The sequence below is a fragment of the Dipodomys spectabilis genome, unplaced genomic scaffold, assembly GCF_019054845.1.
Source record: "Dipodomys spectabilis isolate Male_0828 unplaced genomic scaffold, ASM1905484v1 ptg000312l, whole genome shotgun sequence".
Classification (NCBI taxonomy): domain Eukaryota; kingdom Metazoa; phylum Chordata; class Mammalia; order Rodentia; family Heteromyidae; genus Dipodomys; species Dipodomys spectabilis.
The window spans coordinates 5226383-5250509 of NW_024870989.1; the positions used below are offsets into that span (position 1 = coordinate 5226383).

The 24127-nt window shown below is 37.4% G+C and overlaps 1 pseudogene; it reads right to left on the bottom strand.

Moving 5' to 3' along the window:
* Positions 1 to 19608: 19608 nt before the first annotated feature.
* Positions 19609 to 19708, bottom strand: LOC122127807 (annotated as a pseudogene).
* Positions 19709 to 24127: the final 4419 nt, after the last annotated feature.

Consider the following 24127-nt stretch of genomic DNA (forward strand, 5'->3'; position numbering starts at 1 on the left):
TTAACTACAAGAAAACTGAAAGTGGCACTGTGGCTCAAGTATAGAGCATTAGCCTTGAGCTGAATAGCAGAGGGACAGCTCCCAGGCCCAGTGTTCAAATGCCAAGACCACCACCAACAAAAAATATATAAGTAAAGGAAAGAAAACGTGATCTTGTCCACCACTTCATGGCTAGTGTAATCCCTGCTCTCTCAGGATGGACTTTTTTCCAATTAAGTTCATGCTCTTATATCTGATTTGCATTGGAAACAGAATTGTGCTTCCATTCTACTGTCTACAAAGTTGCGTGATTAGCAAGCATGGTTTACAAAGGGAGTGGCCTCATACTTCGTGTTCCACGTAGGAGTAATACTAAGTGACATCAACTGTATAGACATCTCTTTTCAAAGAAGAAATATTAGATGTTTATTGTAAAGCTAATATTTGACATTTTTTTCTTTTTTTTTTTATTGTGAGAATACCGTACAGAGGAGTTACAATTACATGGGCAAGATAACAAGCACATTACTTATCAAGCATTGTTGCCTCTTCTTTGTTTCCCCTTCCCATCCCTTCCCATACTCCTCCCTCCCCCCACCCCACACTCCTCCACACCAAAGTTGTAAAGTTCGTTTTTCAACATAACGACTTGTACATCTCATTTTTGCAATGGGTCCACCTGTATCCCTAAATGATTTGTTTTTAGAGAATATGTCCAGCAAAGAATCCACAACATAACTCAGCAAAAGTAGGTGCACTGAATCATTTTGGAATTAATTTTTTGCTTGGGAAGATTATTGATCTTGTTGTTCCTTTTGGGGAAACTTAAAGTCGTATTTCACTTTTTTGTTGGTTGTGCAGCTTGAATTCTGATCCTGGGCACTGTCCCTCAGCTCTGCAGTTCAAGTTGAGCGCACTACCACATTAGCTACAGGACCACTTCCGGGTTTCTGGTGGTTAATTGAAGATTATGGTCTCATGGACTTTCCTGACAAGACTGGCTTTGAACCACAATCCTCTGGTCTCAACCAGAGGATTACAGGTGTAAACCATCAACACCCATCTCATATTTGCAAATATGTGCACTGAATGACACTGTGTAGACAAAGAATGGAATTTTTAACCAAAGGATAACATAGCAGCTTTTCAGAAAAATTGAGGTAGCAGTAAATATGTCCTCCTTTTCCATTTTGTTACATTAATGACTCATGAGCTATGGGACCCTTACATTAGCATCCTGTGACATCTGTATAGGTATATTTAGTATCAGGAAATGTTCATAGAGAAATCTAGAAAGAATGAGATTTTTAGAAAACAAAGGAGATAAGGTATGAAAGAACAGCATAGAAGGAGATACATTTATCATGCAGCGATTAAGAACTAGCCTAAGAGATTTAGAATGCTAAAGGCAATGAGGAAAAGCCTACTTGACAACTAGTTCTTCAATAACCAAAAATGGTTCTCTAGACCAGTTTCTGGTAAACTTAGTTACTATCATTTTTTTTCCATCTGGAGTTATTCCTTATTTTCTGTCACAACTATTAATTAGCTTCTGCCTTTTTGGTGCCAAAACTGACCAAAAAGGTTTCAAAATCACACTTAGACTATTTTCACTTTGTGATTAGCAGTGATGACACAAAATCCTGGAATCACTGAATTTCCAGAATTAATCTTCACCTAACATCTAAGCCCATTCCTGGCAATAATTGCTGTGACTTAATGAACAGAACTTTTTTCAACACAGTATCCTAACATAAGTAAAGTACATGAATTAGGGACTATTGTCAGGTGTCAGTATGGAAGGAGCAATTATATATTTCAAGTATGGGTTATTTATTTTCCATTTACTACTTTTTTTGCCAGTCCAGGGGCTTAAACTCAGGGGTAGGGAATTATTTCTGAGCTTTTTTTTTTTTTTTTGCTCAAGGCTAGCACTCTACCACTTGAGGCACAGCATTCCTTCCAGTGTTTTTCTTTTTTTTATGTGTTACTGATGAATTGAACCCAGGGTTTCATGCATGCTAGGCAATTACCATACCATGAGGCCACATTTTCAGAGCCCTAAATGACTTTCATAAGAAGGCATTACATTTTCATTCTGTAACTATGCATCAGAAGTTTGTCCAGGTGCTAGAAAATGATGTAGAAAGTAAAACAATAAGTCCATTAAGACTGGATGGACAACGAATTTCACAGTCTAGCCAGGGCACAGTGGGTCTTACCTCAGGGAGCTGTTTCAACAGGCTAAGCGAGATAGCTCCTGACCCACAGCCCACCTCCAGAATGAGAGGATCACCTTAGATTCCAGCCACATGGGGATGCTGGACCCCCTCCTCCAGCACCCATTCAACCAGTTTTTGTGAAAGAGAGAATAGAAAAGTCAGAATTACAATTAAGTCGGGTGCCGGTGGCTCAGAAATCTAATCCTAACTACATAGGAGGCTGAGATATGAGGATCATGGTTCTTAGCCAGCCCCAGCAGGAACGTCTCTGAGACTCTTATTTCCAAAGAAACACCAGAAAACCAGAAGTGGTGCTGTGGGCTCAAGTGGTAGAGCACTAGCCTTTTGCTGAGGAGCTCAGGAACAGCGCCCATGTCTAGGGTTCAAGCCCCACAACTGACAAGAGTGGACTTCCTACCACAAGAAGTGGATTGAATAGCACCCATTGTCCTTGAGAGCATGGTAGTGAAGTGAGGCCGAGCTTCCTGTGAAGCTGAAGTCATAAGGAGATCACCTGACTTCTCTGTGCCTCGGTTTCCCCAGATGCAAAACTCAACACAGTGAAGGATCCCCTTCCTCATGGGGATAGGGTAATGATGAAAGAGAGCCATGTTTTGTTTCAAAATCCCCACCTGTTGCATGATTAATAACTGACCCCACCTGAGCCCTTTGCTGGTATCTTCCTGTCATTTGCTCACAGAATTGCCGAGAACCTTCTCTAAAGGCCACTCCCTCCATGCCAAGCCATGCTCAAGAGATTCCCTCTGTATAAATCCCTTGTTTCCTCAAAACTGTCCTGTGAGGAGAATGAGGTCTGATGGTTGTAGCCCTACCCAGAGCTTCACCTGTGGTCAAGAATCGGCTGCTGTGGACTAAAAGTTTGGGATAATCCATCTTAATCGATGACTGAGCATGGCGCTACAGGTCTACCATCCCAACTACAGAGGACCAAGCCTGGTGGAGCATACCTGTCCCAGATAGGAGGACCTCAATCCAGACCAACCAGAGCATATATTGAGTCTCTGTTTCAGAAATGCCCAAGACAGAAAGGTGGCTCTTCAGAGCCAGGGTGAGGAAATAAGCAGGGGGTCATGGTGCCCCCAGAGGAGTGTCTGACCCCAGAAACAGATGGGCCAAGAGCAGAGAACCAGGGCCAGGGACCAGGTCAGGGCTTTAGGTGGGCTGGCAGTGCACCATTACCTGAGGTTTGAAATCCTGCACCTTGGGAAGGGGGGAGGGAGCCGGGGTGTGGGCTGGCATCTCCATTTCTTACTATACTCCAAAGTCGCTTGAGTCTCTTCCTCACCACTCAGCCACCTCTACCTTCCTCAATTGCTGGTAGTATTGGAAACTAACAGAGGGAATCCAGGTGCTACTGGGAAGCATGGAATGTGGGCGTGGCCACCATTCTTGTATCCCATTGGTTAGAAAGAACCATGAAATAATGGGGGTGTGGCTAGAATTCTGTGATGCAAGCAGCATGGGTGGAGTCAAGAAGACAGCAGCTTCCCCAGCCCTTTTCCCAGGGACCAATTTAGTTGGAGAAAAGAGGATGACCTTCTTTAGCTGGATGGCTGCACAGATTATTGTGTATGTCTGTTTGTTACCAGACCCGGACCTTGAACTCAGGATCTGGGAACAGTCTGTGAGCTGCTTTTGCTCAAGGCTCGCCTTCCACACTGGAGCCCTGGGCTTCTGGCTTTGTTGGAACTGAAGTTGGAGAGAGGTCTCAAGGACTTTCCTGCCTAGGATGACTTTGACCATGATCCTCCCATCACAACCTTGTAAGTATCAAGGAGGACTGCTGAGAGCCACTGGTGCCTGCCTAATCATTGGTCTTGCTGATATTCTTGGACAGAACGGTGAGTACCCTATCCCCAAGTTGAAGTGGTGCGAGTTGGAGCCCACAGTTGGAATCCTGGTCCTGCCACCTCCAAATGGCAGGAGATCCTAAGGAACTCATCCTATCCATATGAATACCAATGGAATGTGATGTATGTCATGATTGAAAGGGCAGTTCTTGAATGATTCTAGGATAAAATTATACACAATTATATTACAGGATACTGACCGATTTTAGTTAATTCTTTATTAAACCTTTAAACAATCAAATTCATAAAATTTAGGCATAATAAAATACATAAGAATTGGGCCTCACATACTGCAAAAGTGCCATTTTTCTGCCAGGACTGGGATTGAAACTCATGGTCTTGGTAACTCTGTTGCACTGTGTGGGAATGGGAAGCTGGCCTCCTTGAAGTCAAGAAATTCAGGTCTGTTCCTCATGCCTAAAACAGATCCCCACCACTAGAAAACATCCTGTTCATGTACAATTTACATATATGATTTATATTTATATACATAAGTTGACTCCATATTGCATTCAGTAGTTATTTTATTTTTTTGTTTTATTCATGTATTGACCATTTATTTTATTTACTATTATGGAACATAAAACATTGATTACATTGATTATACAGGATATAGGTCTTCATCCCTGACACCCAGGACTTTCACAGAAAAGGAAAACATGTGTCACCATTATCTTCTTACTCCACGATTCATTTTTGGTAATGCTGGCATCTGAATTCAAGGCCTACAAGCCCACAAGGCCAAATTCATGAATGGGTGAGTGTTAGCATGCCATCCTGTGGCAAATTGAGCTGACAGAGTGTTCCCAGGACCTCAGGTCAAGCCCCAGGGGTTACCAAAATAAGAAAAGATTGACATGCAGATGGCAGTACGCTAATAAATATATATCTTTATAGAGTGTCAAAGATGTCTATACATTATTCACTTATATAGACTACATTCTTACCAATTCCTGGGTATTAATTCTGCCTCAATGTAATTAATAAATTGTTTTCATCCGTAAACTATTAATGAAATCAGTGTCCTGAAATTATTGCGTTCCTTTAAGTAATTATATATTCTTTCAATGCTTCATAAATATTAAATCAAATCAATCAGCCTCCTGAAATTTTAATTTAATTTTATAGAGCATCTTCCATGATCAGTTCATTCAACCATGACATTGACAACATTCCATTGTTAATCCTGATAGTCTGGCAGCCTTCAGCAATGCAAGTTGAAGTACCCTTTGCAACAGTGTCACTCAGACCAATGAGGGTCACCATACAAAGGAAGAAAATATAAAATGGCCATATTTTTTTCTGTGCATTGCTTTCCCTGCAAGGCCTGGGGGTCTAGGGTCCCAGGAGGAGCTGCAGATCTAGTGGCTGTACCCCAGCCTAGGGTGATCAAACCTGAGGCAGAGTTGCCACGACCTGAGTTCAAGCACCGTATTGAGAAAAGTAAAATTAAAAAAATTTAGCTCCCTGGCTTGCAATTCACGCTGTTTATTCTTCCAGGCTTTGGATTTGAACTCAGGATCTGGGTAAACCTACAGCAATGGGGATGAAGATAAGAAAGTCAGGCCTGTTCACTAGTCCTGAATTCAAGCAACAGCCCCGGAAACATACTATTTATACACATTGTAAAGATAGGATTGATACTTACCTATAGATGTTCAGTCCATACATGTTTGGTGTGGTTGTTCTTGTATTTTTTGTTTATTAATTTATTTACCATTGATTGTACTATGATGAAACTCCTTCCATGTATTACATTGATGACATCCTTTCACAGAGCATCTAGATTTATAGAAATGTTCTCCATCATGCCAGGATTCTCAGGATCACCAAGGATATTCAGAGAAAAGGAAACCAAGTTTCACACTTGGCTTCTTACTCCACGATTCACTTGTTGGTAGTGCTGGGATTTTAACTCAGGGCCTAGTAGGGCCAACTGGCCAATAAGTCAAGGTGAACACACTAACCTGTGAGCAACTAATGAGCTAGGCCATTCCCAGGATCTGACATTGATCACCAGGGTGGTCCACTATAGTCATGAATTCATACTTTAAACATACGATCTATATTGACAAACATGTGTGTAGAGCATCTTGTTCGGTGAACTTCTCCTGATTTTGTCTCTACTTCATGGAGGTATTTTGTATTTGACTAAGTAAGGTGACAGGTTTAACTGTGCTGACATGGATGACAACCTGTTCCCATGGTTATAGGGCTGCCTATGAATTCCCCTTCCTAGTTGAGACTCAGGACTTACACAGGAGAGGAAAACGTTTACAACAACTGGCTTCTGACAACAGGATGAATCTTTTGTGAATGCTGGGATTTAAACTCAGGTTTGGATAGCACTGTTGCACTGAGGAGGAAGGGGAAGCCCACCATCCTTGAAGACTAGAATGTCAGGCCTGGTCCAGGACCTGATTTGAAGCCCCAGCACTGAACAAAATAGCAAGCCCACCTTTTTTAAACATAGGATCTCTCTTTACCTACAGGTGTGTTATGCATCTTGCATTCAGTGTATTTATACTTTTTATTAATTTTTTATTTATCTTATTCATGGATGTATTGTGCATTTTATTGAATATGTTGACAGATATAACTGTGCTTACATGGATGACAACCTATTCCCATGGCTATTGAGTTGCTTATATAGCATTTTCCATCCTCAATGAGACCCAGGACATTTACAGAACAGGAAAACGTGTGCAACCCTAGGCTTTTCACATCAGAATGAATCTTTGGCAGTGCTGGAATTTGAACTCAAGGCCTAGCAGGCCCAATTGGTGAATGGATCATGGTGAGCACACCAGCCTATGAGCCACTAAGGAGTTAAGCCATTTCTGGGACCTGAGATGGAGTCCTGGTGGGGGCCAGTATAGTCATAAATTCATAATTAAACAAAGGATATATATTTCCAAATATGGGTGGGCGACATCTTGCATTTGGTGTAGTCATTCTCTTTATATTGTGTCTTATTCATTAATGTATTGTGTATTTTCTTTTTTTTTAATTTTTATTTTTTATTGTGAACATACTGTACAGAGGGGTTACAATTACATGGACAAGATAATGAGTACATTTCTTATCAAGCATTGCAGCCTCCTCCTTTGTCTACCCTTCACATGTCTTCCCAGCCACCCCCCTCCCCGACCCTATCCTCCCCACCCACACACCAAAGTTGTAAAGTTCGTTTTCGACATGAAAACTTGTACTTCTCATTGTTGTAACGGGTCCACAGTTATCCTTAAACGACTTGTTTTTCCCCTTCTCCTCCAAAAATTGTACTGACAGCAAATACAGTGAAAGCAGGGTTTATACTGTAGGGGAAGGACATACAAAGCAACAAAGAAATAATATTATAAATGAATTAGAAACAATTGCATGAAAGAAAAAAACATTTGAATACATATCTTAGGGTTCATTTCTCTAACATCACCTTATCTGACATTTTCTGCTTGACTCAGACATATACTAGATATTGCAAATAAGCGAAACTATGGGATCTATGTTTCTTTGGACTTGGCTTACTTCACTTAAAATAATTTTTTCCAAGTCTTTCCATTTCCTAACAAATTGGGCAATGTCATTCTTTCTGATGGAGGCATAGAATTCCATTGTGTATATATACCACATTTTCTTGATCCATTCATCTACTGAGGGGCATCTGGGTTGGTTCCATATCTTAGCTATGGTAAATAATGCTGCAATAAACATAGTTGTGCTGGAAGCTTTAGTGTGGTCTTGTTTGTAAAAATTTGGGTAAATGCCCAAAAGTGGGATTGCTGGGTCATAGGGGAGCTCTATGTGGAGTCTTTTGAGAAACCTCCATACTGCTTTCTAACGGGTTTGAACAAGTTTACACTCCCACCAACAATGAAGTAAGATTCCCTTCTGTCCACATCCCCTCCAGCATCTGTTGTTATTAGAGTTCTTGATTTTTGCCATTCTAACTGGGGTGAGCTGGTATCTCAATGTTGTTTTGATTTGCATTTATTTTATGGCTAAGGAGGTTGAGCATTTCTTCATGTGTCTATTGGCCATCCTTCTTTCTTCTTCAGAGAAGTTTCTCTTTAAGTCTTTAGCCCACTTATTTATTGGGCAGTTCTTTCTTTGAGGATTAATTGTTGGAGGATTTAATTTTTTGAATTAGAAGTATATTTTAGATATGAGACCCTTGTCCGTTGTATGGCTAGTGAAGATCTTCTCTCAATCTGTGGGCTTTCTATTGATCTTGCTAGCTATGTCCTTTGCCATGCAGAAGCTCTGCAACTTCATGCAATCCCATTTGTCCAACTTTTCTTTGATTTGTTGTGTTTCTGGGTCTCTATTAAGAAAATTTCGGCCTGCACCAAGGAGACCTAGGGTTTCTCCTGTAATGTTTCCAGAGTATCTGCTTTGACTCTGAGGTCTTTGATCCATTTGGAGTTGATTCTAGTGCAAGGTGATATTTAACGATCTAGTTTCAGTTTTCTACAAGTAGTTAACCAATTTGACAGCACCATTTACTGAATAGGCTGTCTTCCTTCCATTCTATTTTTTTAGCTCCCTTATCATTAGATGGCTATAGGTCTGTAGGTTCATTTCTGGGTTTTCAATTCTATTCCATTGGTCCTGAGGTCTGTTCTTGTGCCAGTACCAAGCTGTTTTGATTACTATGGCTTTATAGTAGAGTTTGAAATTTGGTATTGATATTCCTCCAGTAGTGTTCTTTGAGTTGAGGATTGTTTTTGCTATTCGGGGTCTTTTATTGTTCCATATGAATTTTTGGATTGCCTCTTCTATTTCCTTGAAGAATGAGGTTGGAATTTTGAGAGGTATTGCATGGAATTTGTAGAAAGCTTTGGGAAGTATTGCCATTTTTGCGATGTTAATCTTTCCAATCCAGGAGCATGGAAGGTTTTGCCATTTTCTAAGTTCTGTTTTGATATCCTTTTTCAAGTTTTTAAAGCTTTCACTTCTCTTCAATCTAGTATTAGAATGCTTAGCTACAGCAATAAGACAAGATGCATACATAAAGGGGATCCAAATAGGGAAAAAGAAATAAAACTCTCCCTCTTTGCAGATGACATGATCTTGTATTTAAATAATCCCATAGACTCCACTCCCAAATTACTCAAGCTGTTTCAAAACTTTGACAAAGTAGCAGGGTATAAAATTAACCCCCCAAAATCAATGACTTTTCTGTATGCCAACAATGAGAAAAGTGTGGATGAAATTAGGAAAGCAACTCCATTTGTAATAACCCCACAAAAAATAAAATACCTAGGAATTAACTTAATCAAAGTAGTGAAGGACCTCTATAATGAAAAGTATTGTGTATTTTCTTGAGTATAGGTTGACAGATATCACTGTGGTGATCTGGAAGACAACCCATTCCCATGAGTATAGAGTTGCACCTTCTCTATCGTAGCTGAGAACCAGAATTTGCACAGCACATGAAAACAGGTGCAACGACTGGCTTCCCACATCAAGGTGAATTTTTGGCAGTGCTGGGATTCGAACTCAAGGCCTAGGAGGCCCAAATTCCCAATGGGTCCACGAGAACACACCAGACTGTGAGCCAAGAAGGAGCTGGGCTGTTACCAGTAACTGAGTAACTGGGCTGTTACCAGTAATTGAGTCCCAGAGAGGCCAAAATAGTCCTCAATGCATCATTAAAACATGGGATGTATATTCACATCCGTGTGTATACTGCATCGTATATTAAGTGTAGTTCTTGTCTTTGTTTTCTATGGTATTCATGGATGTATTGTGTATTTTTTGAGTATATGATGGCAGGTATAACTCAGCTGACATGTATAACAACTTATTCCCATGACCACAGGTTGGCCCATGCATTCTCCATCCTAGCTGAGACCCAGGAGTTGCACAGGAAAGGACAAAAAGGGCAACAATTTTCTTCTGACATCAAGATGAATCTTTTGGCAGGGCTGGGATCTGAACTCGGGGCCTAGAAGGCCTAATTGGTGAATAGTTCCACATGAGCACACCATGAAGAGTGAGCCATGAAGAAACTAGGCGTTCCCAGTACAAAGAAATAATCTGATAAATATGTTAGAAACAATTGCAAGAAAGAAAAAAATACATTTCAATTCTTAACTTGGGGTTCATTTCACCTATTATATTGATCTGGTTTAATCGATTCTCTGCCTTCACTACCAGATTATTTGAAGAATACATACAATAATTGCACTGAGAAGTGATTTAGAGAAATAATTCATATTGTTTACTTTTAATTTTTTGAGGTAAATACTTGGATTCAAATTCAGAGCCTTGCATTTGCCAGGCAGGCCTCTGACCACTTGAACCATGTCACATCCAGTAATTTTTCTTTGATTATTTTTGAGATAGAATCTTGTATTTGTTTATTCCTAAGCTACCTGGATAGTGAATTTCCTAGTTTATGTTCAACATAGGTAGCACGACAGCCACTCATTGGCACACCTAGCTTTATTGATTGAGCTGGAGGTCTCTTTTATGTTTTCCAACTTGACCTTGAACTGCAACTATCGACATTTCTATTTTCAGAGTAGCTAGGATTATAGGTATAAACCACCTCATTTGACTTCTATTGTATATGTTTACGAAAATTTTGAAAGCATGAGAAAATCCTCTAGAGTTACTAACCATATCCAGATTCTAGGCGAGACACTAATGATTATTCTGTCAAAAATTTTTGACATTATTCTGACAAACTTAAAATTTTTTTTTTCAAAATACCGTACAGAGGGGTTTCAATTACATGGGTAAGGTAATGAGTACATTTCTTACCAAGCATTTTTGCCTCCTCCTGTTTCCACTTCTCATCCCTTCCCATCTCCCCTCTCCACACCCCCAACAGAAAAAGTTGTAAAGTTCCTTATTGGACATAATGACTTGTATAGCTCATTGTTGCAATGGGTCCGACCTATCCGTATTTAAAGGTTGGATTTTGCCCATTCCCTACACAAATTATAACAATATCAAATAAAATGGAAGTAGGGGTTTATACCATGGGGTAGGGACATACAAAGCAACAAAGAAATAATCTTACAAATATGTTAGAAACAATTGCAAGAAAGAAAAAAAAGCATTTCAATAATTATCTTGGGGTTCATTTCACCTAACATGAACTTATCTTACCTTTTCTGCTTGTCTCAAAAATATACTAGTTTTTGCAAATAAGGGAAACCATGGGACCTATATTTTTGGGCCTGGCTTACTTCACTTAATTTTTTCCAAGTCTGTCCATTTCCTAACAAATGGGGCAATGTTATTCTTTCTGATACAGGCATAGAATTTCATTGTGTATATCTACCACATTTTCTAGATCCATTCATCTAATGAGAGGCATCTGGGTTGGTTCCATATCTTACCTATTATAAATAATGTTTCCATAAACATAGTTGTGCTGGAAACTTTAGTATGGTCTTGTTTGTGATAATTTGGGTAAATGACCAAAAGTGGGATTGCTGGGAAATAGGGGAGCTCTATGTGGAGTCTTTTGAGGAACCTCCATACTACTTTCCAAAGTGGTTGAACAAGTTTACACTCCCACTAACAATGCACTAAGATTCCCTTCTGTCCCCATGTCCTCCAGTATCTGTTGTTATTAGAATTCTTGATTATAGCCATTCTAAGTGGGCTGAGGTGGTATCTCAATGTTGGATTGACTTGCATTTCTTTTATAGCTAGAGAGGTTGAGCATTTCTTCATATGTCTATCAGCCATCCTTCTTTCCTCTTCAGAGTTTCCCTTTAAGTCTTTAGCCCACTTATTTATTGGGCAGTTGTTTCTCTGAGGATTTGTTGTTGGGGGATTTAATTTTTTGAGTTCCAGGTATATTTTAGATGAGACCCTTGTCCATTATATGGCTAATGAAGATCATCTCCCAATCCGTGGGCTTTCTATCGATCTTGCTATCTATGTCCTTTGCCTTGCAGAAGCTCTGTAACACATGCACATGTGCGTGTGTATACTCACACATGCATGCACACATACAAAAACACAAATGAGTATTTCAGTGTGAAGTTTATATTTTTTTTATCTTGCTGTACTTTATTTCCCTGTATTAGTTCACAAATTAACAAAATCAGCTAAGGACATATTTACATAAAATTCGTCATGTTTCTCTAAAATCAACTCTCTTTTTGGAAGCCTGCTTTTATTTGACACAAAAGTAAATTATTCAGGAAGTCAATTCATCACTTTCAAGTCTATAGTATTAGATGATTTTTTAGGTTCCTCCTAGCAATATGATTTTGTGAAATCCTGCATCAAGCAATATATTTCTTTCACTAGAAGAGAAACCTCTGTCAAACAATTAATAATAGCTTATTCTCCTCTTGGCATTCATCTGTAGTTTTATTTTCTTCATATATTTCATGATCTGTCTGTGTATGCCGAAGACTGCCATGAAAATAAAAACACCCTTCTCAGCGGTTAGCATGTGTATACCATTCATAGATACTGAAATTGCTTTGGAATAAATAATGTTCACCCTGACTATCTTGAGAAAGAAGAATTGGTTTCTCAGCACTTTAGGTAAGAACTTGAGGGAAAGAAACAAAAGGAAAAGTGAGGAACAACTCAACACATAGATTCAAATGAAATAAACAACCCAAGAAAACACAAATTAATTCATTACTCAAGAACCTGCAGGAAATGAAAGATTTAGAAAAAAAATCAGGTATGACAAGCTTATGAAATTCGTGACTACATGGGAGTGCAATGTTGTGAGGATAGTGGCAAAAGCCCAGACGGAACAGAAAGTTTTGTACACAATGCCATGCACCTGTTATTCTAAATTCCAGGTAGAATAACATCAAGTGGACTGAGGCCAAGTTCATACACAAGTAGGAAGCCATTTTCTAGCTGAAAAATAATCAGGATTACTTAGGACTGGGGGCATGACAAAGTGGTAAGAACACCTATTTAAGGGGAACAAAACACTCATTCAAACTCTAATATTAGGGTTATTAAAGAAAAAAGCTATGATTTTAATAATTAGAACAATTGTAATACTTGAGTATTTGAGTGGGGAAAATCCATTAGAGAGATAGAATGAAACCACATTCCAATGGTCCTTTAGTGATAATGTTTAGTGGTACTTTAGGCAAAACAGAGTTACCTTGCAAATGAGCATGGATGTGCATTTGGGTGATGGAAATACTCTACTTACACAGGTGTAAATTAAATAGATTTTTTGGGGGGTGGATTGTAGTTCTTGAACTAAGAGCCTGGGTGATGTCCATGAGCTTTTTCTCTCAAGGCTACCACTCTAATACTTTGATCCACAGTTCCAATTCTGATTTTCTGTTGGTTGTTTGGAGATAAGAGGCTCATGGACATTCCTGCCCAGGATGGCTTCAAACCATGATAGTCAGATCTCAGCCTCCTGAGTCACCAGGATTCCAGGCATGAGCCGTCGATGTTTTTAATAATTTAGTAAATTGTATAGTTACAGAAGTTATAAATAATCTTTGTAACCTGTGTATTATATGTGTATATGTATAGAACAATACATACAGTTAGAAATATATTAACATATTTTTGCATCTGCAGTAGATTTATGAAATAACATTTCATTATAAAATAAAATGGAAACAAAAGTTAATAAGGAGCAAAACAAACGGAATTGTTACATATTTCTTTTTGTTGAATGGAATGTGAATTGTGAGAATCAGTTTGGGAAAACCATCACATTGCACATCATAAAGAAACACAATAAAAATCACAGTAAAAGATGTTAGAATTAACCACATGATAAAATAACAGGTAGAATTTGCCAAATGCTAATTGATTGTTTTTCCAAGTACATTACCTATGGTATCTAATTTAATCCTCACAATAATTCCATAAAGTGGAACTACTTACATTTTTAATGCTCAGACGATGATATTGAAGTCCTCAGAGTTGGAATTACTAGTACAATATTGCACACATGGTAAGTGTTAGCCAGAGGTTCATCTCCCACTGAATCAATTAACCTCATTCTATTTTATGACTAAAATACCAGCACTTAGTCTACTAATTCTAGGAAAATTTCCCAGAATTATTGTGTACACTCATAATATTTCACTTTATCTTTGTTAGAAAATAGGGAACTGTAATATGAATACTAAAAGTTCATAATCAATGAATTCCTCCCTGGTGAAAAGAATTGCTAAAGTATAACATTCTTGGTTTCTAGGTAAAAATAGCAGAAATCATATTCTATCCCTTTACTCAACACTGACTGCCTGGGGACCCTATCTTTGTTTAACACTGTCTTATTGAAAGAATGACCTCCCCAATTCCTGATGGAAACAGACTGCAGGTCTTATGGACCAATCATTTCCACATTGTAGCTCAATTAAGTTGTTTACCATTAGAAGTATTTTAATTGCTTTTTATACCCAACATTTTGAGAGAAAGGTACTACTTTAAAATGCTATTAAAATAAGACATATAAAAATCACCTTTGACTCTAGATAAATATTTTACCTTTCATGTACCCAAAAATGCAGTCTGACCAATCATTAATGTTAGGAATGAGAGGATAAAAATCATAGACAACAAGACCTAAGTATGAATTAAAGCCTCTCCAACTTGTGAATACAATTGGTTTTAAAAGACATAAAGGGCTGGGAAGGTGGCTCAGTGGTAGAGCTCTTGCCTTGCATGCGTGAAGCCCTGGGTTTGATTCCTCAGCACCACATAAGCAAAAAGAAAAAAGCTGCAAGTGGCGCTGTGGCTCAAGTCGAGGAGCACTATCCTTGAGCTGAAGAGCTGAGGGACAGCGCCCAGGCCCAGAGTTCAGGCCCCACTACCAGACCCCCTCTTCCCCCCAAAAGACATAAATACTACTATATTTGTTCAAAATTTCTCATGATGCTGAAGATTCAATTGTAAACCCTTAACAGTTGAAAATAACTCATTTTCTTGGGAGTAGGAAACAAAACACAAGATTAATCCTAATCATTTCCAAAGACATTTATTTACACTGCAAATTCACTCTTATAACTACAAAGATTCTAAAAATAACTGAATCATAGTGTCACAAAGACATAATTTAAATTCATCATGTACATTCAAAGGACTACGCTAATAGAAAACAAAGTTATACTAATAATTAGCTCACCCAATTCACTTCCATTCTTTTAGTCTATATCTTTTAGTTTCATAAGAACTGTCTTTTCATAAAATGATGCATAAAAAAACCCTATATCCCCACTTACATTTTCAGATTTTAACAATGTTTATTTCAGAAATGTCTTTAGCTGTGTAGTCAATGAACTGAAATAACACTAAAATATTCAACGGGTTTTCAGAAATTGCAAGACTTGCTCTGGAATGTTATTTCTATTGGAAAAGATATTCAAAAAGCCTTAATTGTTAAAGTTGTGATAGTTACTCCCACAACAGAACTATTAATGAAGAAACCTTTGTATGTAAAATACAACTTCAAATGTATCCACAATCTGGAGGTGACTCATGCTTTTTTTTTTGCAATGTGTATCTAACAAACATATCCACAATACTGACTTTCAGTCAATATGATGGGATATTCAAACCTAAAAAATACGGGATTTATTATCTTAGTGTGAATAGATATGATCTTACAAAGAAAGTTATTTTCAACAGAAATCCGTTAAGAGTTTATCCACCTTGAGTTTCACAGGAATAACCAGAGAGTAATACCTGTTTGGTCAAGTCAGTCAAACTCACTCCATGAGTAGATCTTAAAAGTATAACCAATTTAAGAGGTCAAATACATATTTTGTACTGACAGTCATTTTACAACAATAACTTACTACCCAAATATATGTGTATCTTATTGCCTAACATATACAAAGAGCTGAAAGTGATCTCTTTTATCTAACTTAATGTTGTAAATACTTTGATTATGATGATGTTATTATTTGACAAATAAAATGTAAAGAAGGGTGGTTCCACTGAAATGACAGGACGGAACACTGATAAATAACAACATTGCAACACAGCTCTTTTCAGCCTCACTCTGTCCTCATTGGCAAGCAACATTGCAAACGAACACACACACACACACACACACACACACACACACACACACATACATACACATGTGCGCACATGTACACACACATATACATGCATGTCAAATTCGGGGTTTATTGTACAAAAAAGTTCAAGTAAAATATTAGTGATTAGGAAAAATAATAATTTGCCTTTTTACAAAATAATACATAATCCAGTCACCATGGTTGTTACATTTTACCTGTCTCTCCACATGTGACCATTTAATTTATTTTTAGTTCATTCACTCATTCGTTAGTTTGGTGCTAATACTAGAGCTTGAACTCAGGGCCTGGCTCTGTCTCAGAATTTGTTATTTATTTTGTTTTAGTTTTCTCAAGGCTAGCATTTTACTGCTTATAATACAACTCCATTTCAAGCTTCTGTGGTTACTTTCAATTCATAATCTAATGGACTTTTTTTTCTTGGTCTGGTTTCAAAGCACAATCATCAGATTTCGTCTTTCTGATTAGGTAGGATTAAAGACCTGAGCCACCCGTGTGGCTCCTACTTTTTCCTATACTTATGTAGTGCACATACTTATATAGTAATTTAAAACTGAAAGCACAGAAGCAAGATGTACAGTGATGATATTGTCCTGTCAGAAATTCAAGTTAGTAATGTAAATTTCTTCTTAAGACCATACACAAAAAATATTTAAGAAGAAATCTGATGGTGTGTGTGTGTGTGTGTGTGTGTGTGTGTGTGTGTGTGTGTGTGTGTGTGTGTGTGTGTGTGTGTGTGCTGTTGCAATATGTTCCACATATAAGCACTGTTCAGGGGTGTCCAGCCATTCACAGTTATTGGATGAATATCTGCCTTGAGATACCAACTCATGGACAAGGTCTAGGTGTCCATTCTAGGCTTCCCGATGAAGAGGGGTATACTCATCCTCATCCCTAGTATTCATATGAGTGGCCTCTTTGGAAAGTAGTGTCTGCACTGTAGTAAGCTGCAAGGCAAGCACTCTACACTGAGCCACCTTCCCAGCCCAAGGATTAAGATTCTTGTCTGTAATTTGGTCAAAGCTATGTCTCTTTATGTAGGCGACTAAAAATGTATTTACTAATTTCAAGTAAATACATAAATTCTATTTCCATCTCTTTTAAAAAATAAAAAATTGTTTGCTCTGTAATTGATTAGAAGCATGGATTTTGTGGCTAGCTAGGTCATTGCACATCTGTGTCTCTTTTCCTCTCTCTCTTTCATGATTGCTCCATAATTTTCCTAATTTATTTTGCTTTTATATTTTTGATTGCATCATTTCACTTTCTGCTCTGCCATTTCCCAAAACAGCACCACATAAACAGAAAAATCCAGAAGTGGTGCTGTGGTTCAAGTGGTACAGCGCTTGCCTTGATTTGAAGAGCTCAAGGACAGTGCCCAGGCCCAGAGGTCAGGCCCCACAAATAATTTAAAAAAAAAAAAAGAATCTAAATACTTGATAATTCTACTAACAGATCTGACTGAAATCAGTTGAATCACACTTTTCCTGTACAATGAAGGAACAGGTCCAGGCTAGGAAAGCAGCTAGAGAAGGCAGGCAGAATGTATCTGTGACAAAACTTTGTGGAAAATGGAATCGAGGATTACTTACTGGTGATTCACTTGCGCTTGAAGCATGATTCTGAACTATTGCTTGCTGATTCTGAACTATTGCTTTGATCATTATATTCTCCAAGAAGAAAAAGTGAAATTTAATTGGCAGCAAAGGACTACTAATACATTTTGACTTCTCATTAAGCATCTTCAATCATCAAAATCACCTGCAGACAATAGATAGGCCTATTTTTATATGAAAACAAGTGTCTTTAAAAAACAAGAATTTAGGTAGTCATACAAAGGACTTCTATTTTACTACTGCATTATACATTTTTTATAATGTTGAATACCAACATTACAAAGCTACTAGAAAGGTCTTAAAGACCATATGTTGAATAGTGAGTTCTCTTACACTATAACATGGTATTTCCCAAATCATTTACATAGAAGGCATTGTTTCCTATTTTCTCATTCCTAGAATAAGCTGCACATGAAGACACCACTGGTCCTCATTTTCACTCTGTGCCTTTGAATACTGAGGAAAATCTTTCTTCTGCTCTATATCAATTCACTACTCTCCAGTTAGAATAATTTAGAATAGTAAAAATGGAAAAAGAGAAAATAAATCATGGTGAAAATACATATGCAAAAAATTCACCAGTTTTTTCTGACTAGTTCAACCAATGTGAACTATTGGGGAAATACATGGACATCTCATTCCCACATCTCAAAGTCTCTGGTTAGGCAATTCTGATGAAGACAAGGAACAAGATGAAATAGTGAGGAATGGTATGAATTGCAAGAAAAAAATGGAGTAGGATCCAAACAAATTTCTTCTTTGGGATGCCAAAATTTATCGGCTTACTATGGTGCGGAGACTACTTTCCAAAAAGGCCACCCAGATGAATACTAGGGATGAGGATGAGTATACCCCTCTTCATCGGTAAGCCTAGAGTGGACACTTAGACATTGTCCATGAGTTGGTAGCTCAAGGCAGATATTCATGCAATAACTCTGAATGGCTGGACACCCCTGCACAGTGCTTATATGTGGAATAATACCAGAGTGGCTTCTTTATTATTTCATCATGATGCAGATACCAATCCCCAAACTAAAGGGCTCTTGACCCCCTTGCATCTTGCTGCTGGGAATAGAAATAGCAAAGATACTCTGTATCTCCTTCTGTTGAACCATTATATCAAACAAGGTCTGGAGAACAACTTGGAAGAAACTGCATTTGATATTGCCAAAAGGATAAGTATGTATCACTACCTCTTTGAAGTTGTCAAAGGCTGTACAAATTGTTCTCCTAAGTCGTTATGGTTTGGTTAATTTCTTAAATTTCAAAAATGCCAGTCCATCTTTTGTGTCCCTACAAATTGTTTTTTCACAATACAAAGCATCAGCAATATCTTACTATAAAAATTCATGCATTCCATGGTATTCTTCCAAGTGAATTGCATGACTTTGATATCAAAATGTATTCAAGAGTTGTTTGTATACATCTATAATGATTCCTGCAGAGTTTGTGATTTTTTTAATCAGAAATAATTTTAACTTATCTGTTGGAATGAATAGTATAGAAACTAAAGATGTTCCGAGTGCATTTCTGAAAAAAGTATATCTATGTTTGTATAATGTCCATAATCTATTTCATTCATCCTAGATATAATACTTTGAATTCTACATTGTTATATCATGTATAGATTCATTAATAAATGTGACCTTTCAGATTGCATTCCATATAGAAGGAATTTAAGATTCCTTTTTTTACTAGGTTCTTATATTATTTTATTTCTTTGGGATAAAATGGCAATGTTATCTAATTTCAAGTTTTGTAAAGGTTACCTTTCTAAGGTGAAAATTTAATACACTGATGTCAAACTAACCTTTAATTCTATGAATTACATGTATGTTACACTTGTATTTTGTAATCAACTTTTTAATAACTTTTTTTCATTTCTTGCATCAGAAGAATGAAAAATATGGAATACTTCACAAATTTTCATATCATCCTTGTGCAAGTGCCATGTTAATCTCTGTATTGTTGTAATTTGGGTAGACCTGCTGCTGAAGCATGTAGTATACTCTAAATTTAAGTACTTAATGATATAATCTTTATAAAGGCATGTATCCATAGTTGCCTTTTTGTAACAAGGAACCCTTATTGTTCCTAAAAATGCTATTGATCTCATTTCTCTAAAAATCTGTGTATACTGGAAAAAACTTATATAGTTTGTTCGATTTCTCACATTTACAATTTTTTTGTCAATGACTATTTTGTCATTTTCATTCTAAATTTGATCATACTTTGAAACCTTTACAGATAAGTCCAAAGGTGGTGGCTTTTCAAGTACTCATTTATCAACTGAGTTAACTTTGTGGAGCTAATGGACTCAAAGTAAGCCTTGCTTAAGAGCTACTTCTAACTTTCTGCAGCTTAAAATTTCCCAAATGAGGTCTTGCTGGGACAAATATCTACCTAAACCTTTACCCTTCTTCCATGTAGGAACAGACCAACCAGAATATCTTACCCTGACAGCATAGATTGTCTTACTGGAACAAAGCTAATCTTAGTTACAAGGGATCATAGAGAGATGAACAGTTCAGACAGAATTGTTCAGAATGGAAGGTATTTTATCAAAACATAATTGTTAATTATACTTATCATTTCAAAAGTAGCTAAAGCCAAGAAAGTGAAAAAAATTGTTCATATGCATGATTACCTATTGTCCTGGCCTGTCTATCATCCAACCAAGCAGGAACTTACACTTCTGACATTCTATCACCAAATATTTCCATAGCTCCTGGAGAAGTCCACATGTTTCTCCTCGATATTAGGCCTTAATTTGGTAATGTTTTAATCACAGTGTTTCCTCTTGCCTCTAGCCATAAATCTACAAATGGTAAAGCTTTAAGTCTAACTCTACCAAAAACTGAGGTAGAGGTAATGGAATAATACTTTAAAACAGAGTTGCCTTTGATTCCCTAAACACAACACAACAATGCAAAACAATTTTTATATTATATATACTTATATATTTATATGTGCTGATTTTAAATTTCATAAAGTGAATCTTACTAGAATTGATAATTTGACAAATATATTGACATTTATTCCCATAAATAAATTGGAATATAAATAATTAGGTTTAGAATATATATTAGAATATAAAAAGTATTAATGCAATATCTTCGGTATAAACTTGTGATACCTTCATGGTCTTCTGAATTCACATGGTAAAATAACAGTATTTTTTTCTGCTAATATATAAGGGATTTTATTCTGATGCTCTGTTTATTGTTTTAACTCGCTGGTCGCAAAGTGTTTTTCTCCATATTTCTGAAGCATTCTTACTGATCATACCCAAATTTTGCTGATATGATGTCTAAAAGCTATTATTTTTCTGCAGGACCCACGGGTCAGAGGATACCAGGTCCCAGTTATCTGCGTCATCAGATAACAAGGGCATGACTTCTCACATAGGCCCATGCAACATATCAACAGAAAATAATTGAAGACTCATCTCAATTTCTCATTTCCTATAATATTTCAGGGCCCCAATTCTTTACAAGAATTAGCAGTAATCAATTGTGAAATGCAAGGCAAGTTAAAATGAAAGATGAGATCACAAAATTTGAATGAAAGTACTGTAATTCAAACTTTCAATTTACATATGACCAGCCCATATGAGTGAACAAAATCACAAATGAACAAGGTTATTTTTAATACCCCTCTCCTAATGATTAATGAAAGATTTCAGTGCAGCCAAAAATATAATTTCTGGAATCATAGATCCATAATTGGTCTACCAAGACTAGGAAAACTTGATTTAGAGGTCAAATATAATTTAGAAAAACATTAATTGAGAAGACCCTTTGTGCTTCAAAACACTGGTACTTCAGTAAAACTTGGTTCTGTAGTTTAAAAATGTTGTCATTCTCAAACCAATGATAACCTACATTTAATCTCCTGAAAGTATATTCCTTTTCAAATAAACTTTTTCAAATCATATTCACCAAAATAACACTTGACAAGTAGATGATAGTGACATTAAAAGGTTTTCAAGTGCAGCGAGCAAGTTACAATAGAGTTGATTTATGTACTCAGCACTAATACCAAACAAGTTCAACCATTCATTAAAGTGTAGAAATAGTACCCCCCACCATTTGTGCTCTTCAGTAGGTGCCTTTCAGAAATGTGTTAAATAGATCAGCCTCCCATATTCCAAATCCAAATATTAGCTAATAAAGTAAATTTCATCACATAAGAAGGTACATTCTAAAAAGTCACTAATAGTTGCCTTATCATGTGTTGCCTTATTATATATTTTCCCTATCTGTCTAACATAGTAATAAATATGACTTTAAGTCTTGAATATGGGTACTGATGAGAGATGTGACAAACATAAAATCTGTCTTCTATTTCTATCACATTCCTCTAAGTAGTAAATTTTAATTTTCTTCTCATTCCAAAACTTATAGGTAGTAGAAAAAATTATCCTTTGTAAAATAAAATAATCACATACCATTGTACAAAGCCATTTATAAAAACTGGTAGTTAGGAATAAATTCTAAGCCATTTTTAAACTTTCCTGTTGACTAAAGATTAATCTTCCAAATAAACGAGAATAAAATCATGTCTAAGTTCTTCACATCTCCAGTCTTGCAAATTGTTATTGCAGATGAATGAATTATGGAAATATAAGCTGACATCAGTTTCCTATATATTCTCCATCCTGGCTGAGACTCAGAAGTTGCACAGCACAGGAAAACAGGTGCAATGACTGGCTTCTCACATCAGGGTGAATTTTTGGCAGTGCTGGGCTTCGAACTCGGGGCCTAGGAGGCCCAACTGCCCAATCGGTCCACGTGATCACACCAGACTTTGAGCCAGCAAGGAGATGGGCTCTTCCCAGGAACTGAGATCGAGCCACAAGGAGGCCAAAATAGTGCTCAATGCATCATTTAAATATGGGATGTATATTCACATCCATGTGTGGACTGCATCGTGCATTGAGTGTACTTATTGTGTTTATTTTGTATGCTACTCATGGATGTAGTGTGTATTTTCTTATGTATATGATGACAGGTATAACTGGGCTGACATGGATAACAACTTATTCCCATGACCACAGGGTGGCCCATGCATTCTCCATCCTTGCTGAGACCCAAGACTTGCACAGGAAAGGAAAACAGATGCAACCATTGGCTTCTGATGTGAAGATGAATCTTTTGGCAGGACTGGGATCTGAACTCGGGGCCTAGCAGGCCCAATTGGTGAATGGGTCCAGATGCGCACACCAGCCTGTGAGCGACAAAGAGCTCATCGTTCCCAGAACCTGAATTTGAACCCCTTTGGGGGGAGAGTGGGGAGCATAATAGTCATCCATTCATAAGTTGAAGGTAGAAAGCAAATAAGTACATATTTGTATAGAGTAGGATTGATGGTGACCTGTGATGAAATCCAATCTGTGAGTACCTATATTTGAATCTTTTCTGATGCATTAATTTCATATCTGTGATGATTATTGTCATGCTTCATTAACTCTTCTTTACAAATAATCTATACAACATGAGTCTTGCATATCATTTCCTACTCGCATCATGCACAAACTACTCATTCAAGGATGAGATTGATCGCATGCCATGACTCTTCCTAGGTCCAGAAACAAGTATCTCAGGATCTCCTGCCATTCCCTCCTCTTAGGGGGACTGAATTCAAGCCTCAGTCCTGGAAAAGTTACTCCTTATATACATTTTAACAATAGGATTTATACTTCCGTTCAGATGTTCAGTCCATATTGTGTTTGGTGCGTTTATTCATTTTATTTCTTGTTTTATTAATTTATTTCCCATTTATTGTATTGGCTCTTATGACACTTATACCATTTATTACATTGTTTACATCCTATCACATAGAATCTAGATTTTAGATGTGTTCTCCATCATGCCTGGCAGTGCTAAGATCTGAACTCAGGGCCTAGCAGGCCCAATTCATGAATGGGTGAGTTTGAGCATGGCAGCCTCTAGCCAATGAAGCTGTCAAGTGGTTCCCAGGCACTGATATCGACCCCCAGGTTTGGCCAAAACAGCGATACATGGATAGGCATACGGTGGTATACAAAGTAATATATATTGTTAAAGAGTGCCAGCGCCGTCTATCTATGATTGAATGACACCTACTACGTTCCTACCAACTCTTAGGTATTTATTATACCACCATTGAAGGAATAATATTCTTTTCATGCTTAATAAACTATACGTTAAGCTCAATCAACATTCTAGGACTATTGCATCCAATTTTAGACTAGACGGATGCATGAACTACTCATTCAATGGATATTCCCATGCATAGGAATGAGTCTCTTGTGATATCCTGCCATTGGTGTCAGGACTGGGATTTGAACCCAGGGCCTATGTTCACAGGTTGTCCTATGGCTTCACTGATAGCCCACAAGCCATCAGCAATGGCAGGTCATATCTACTTTGCAGCCA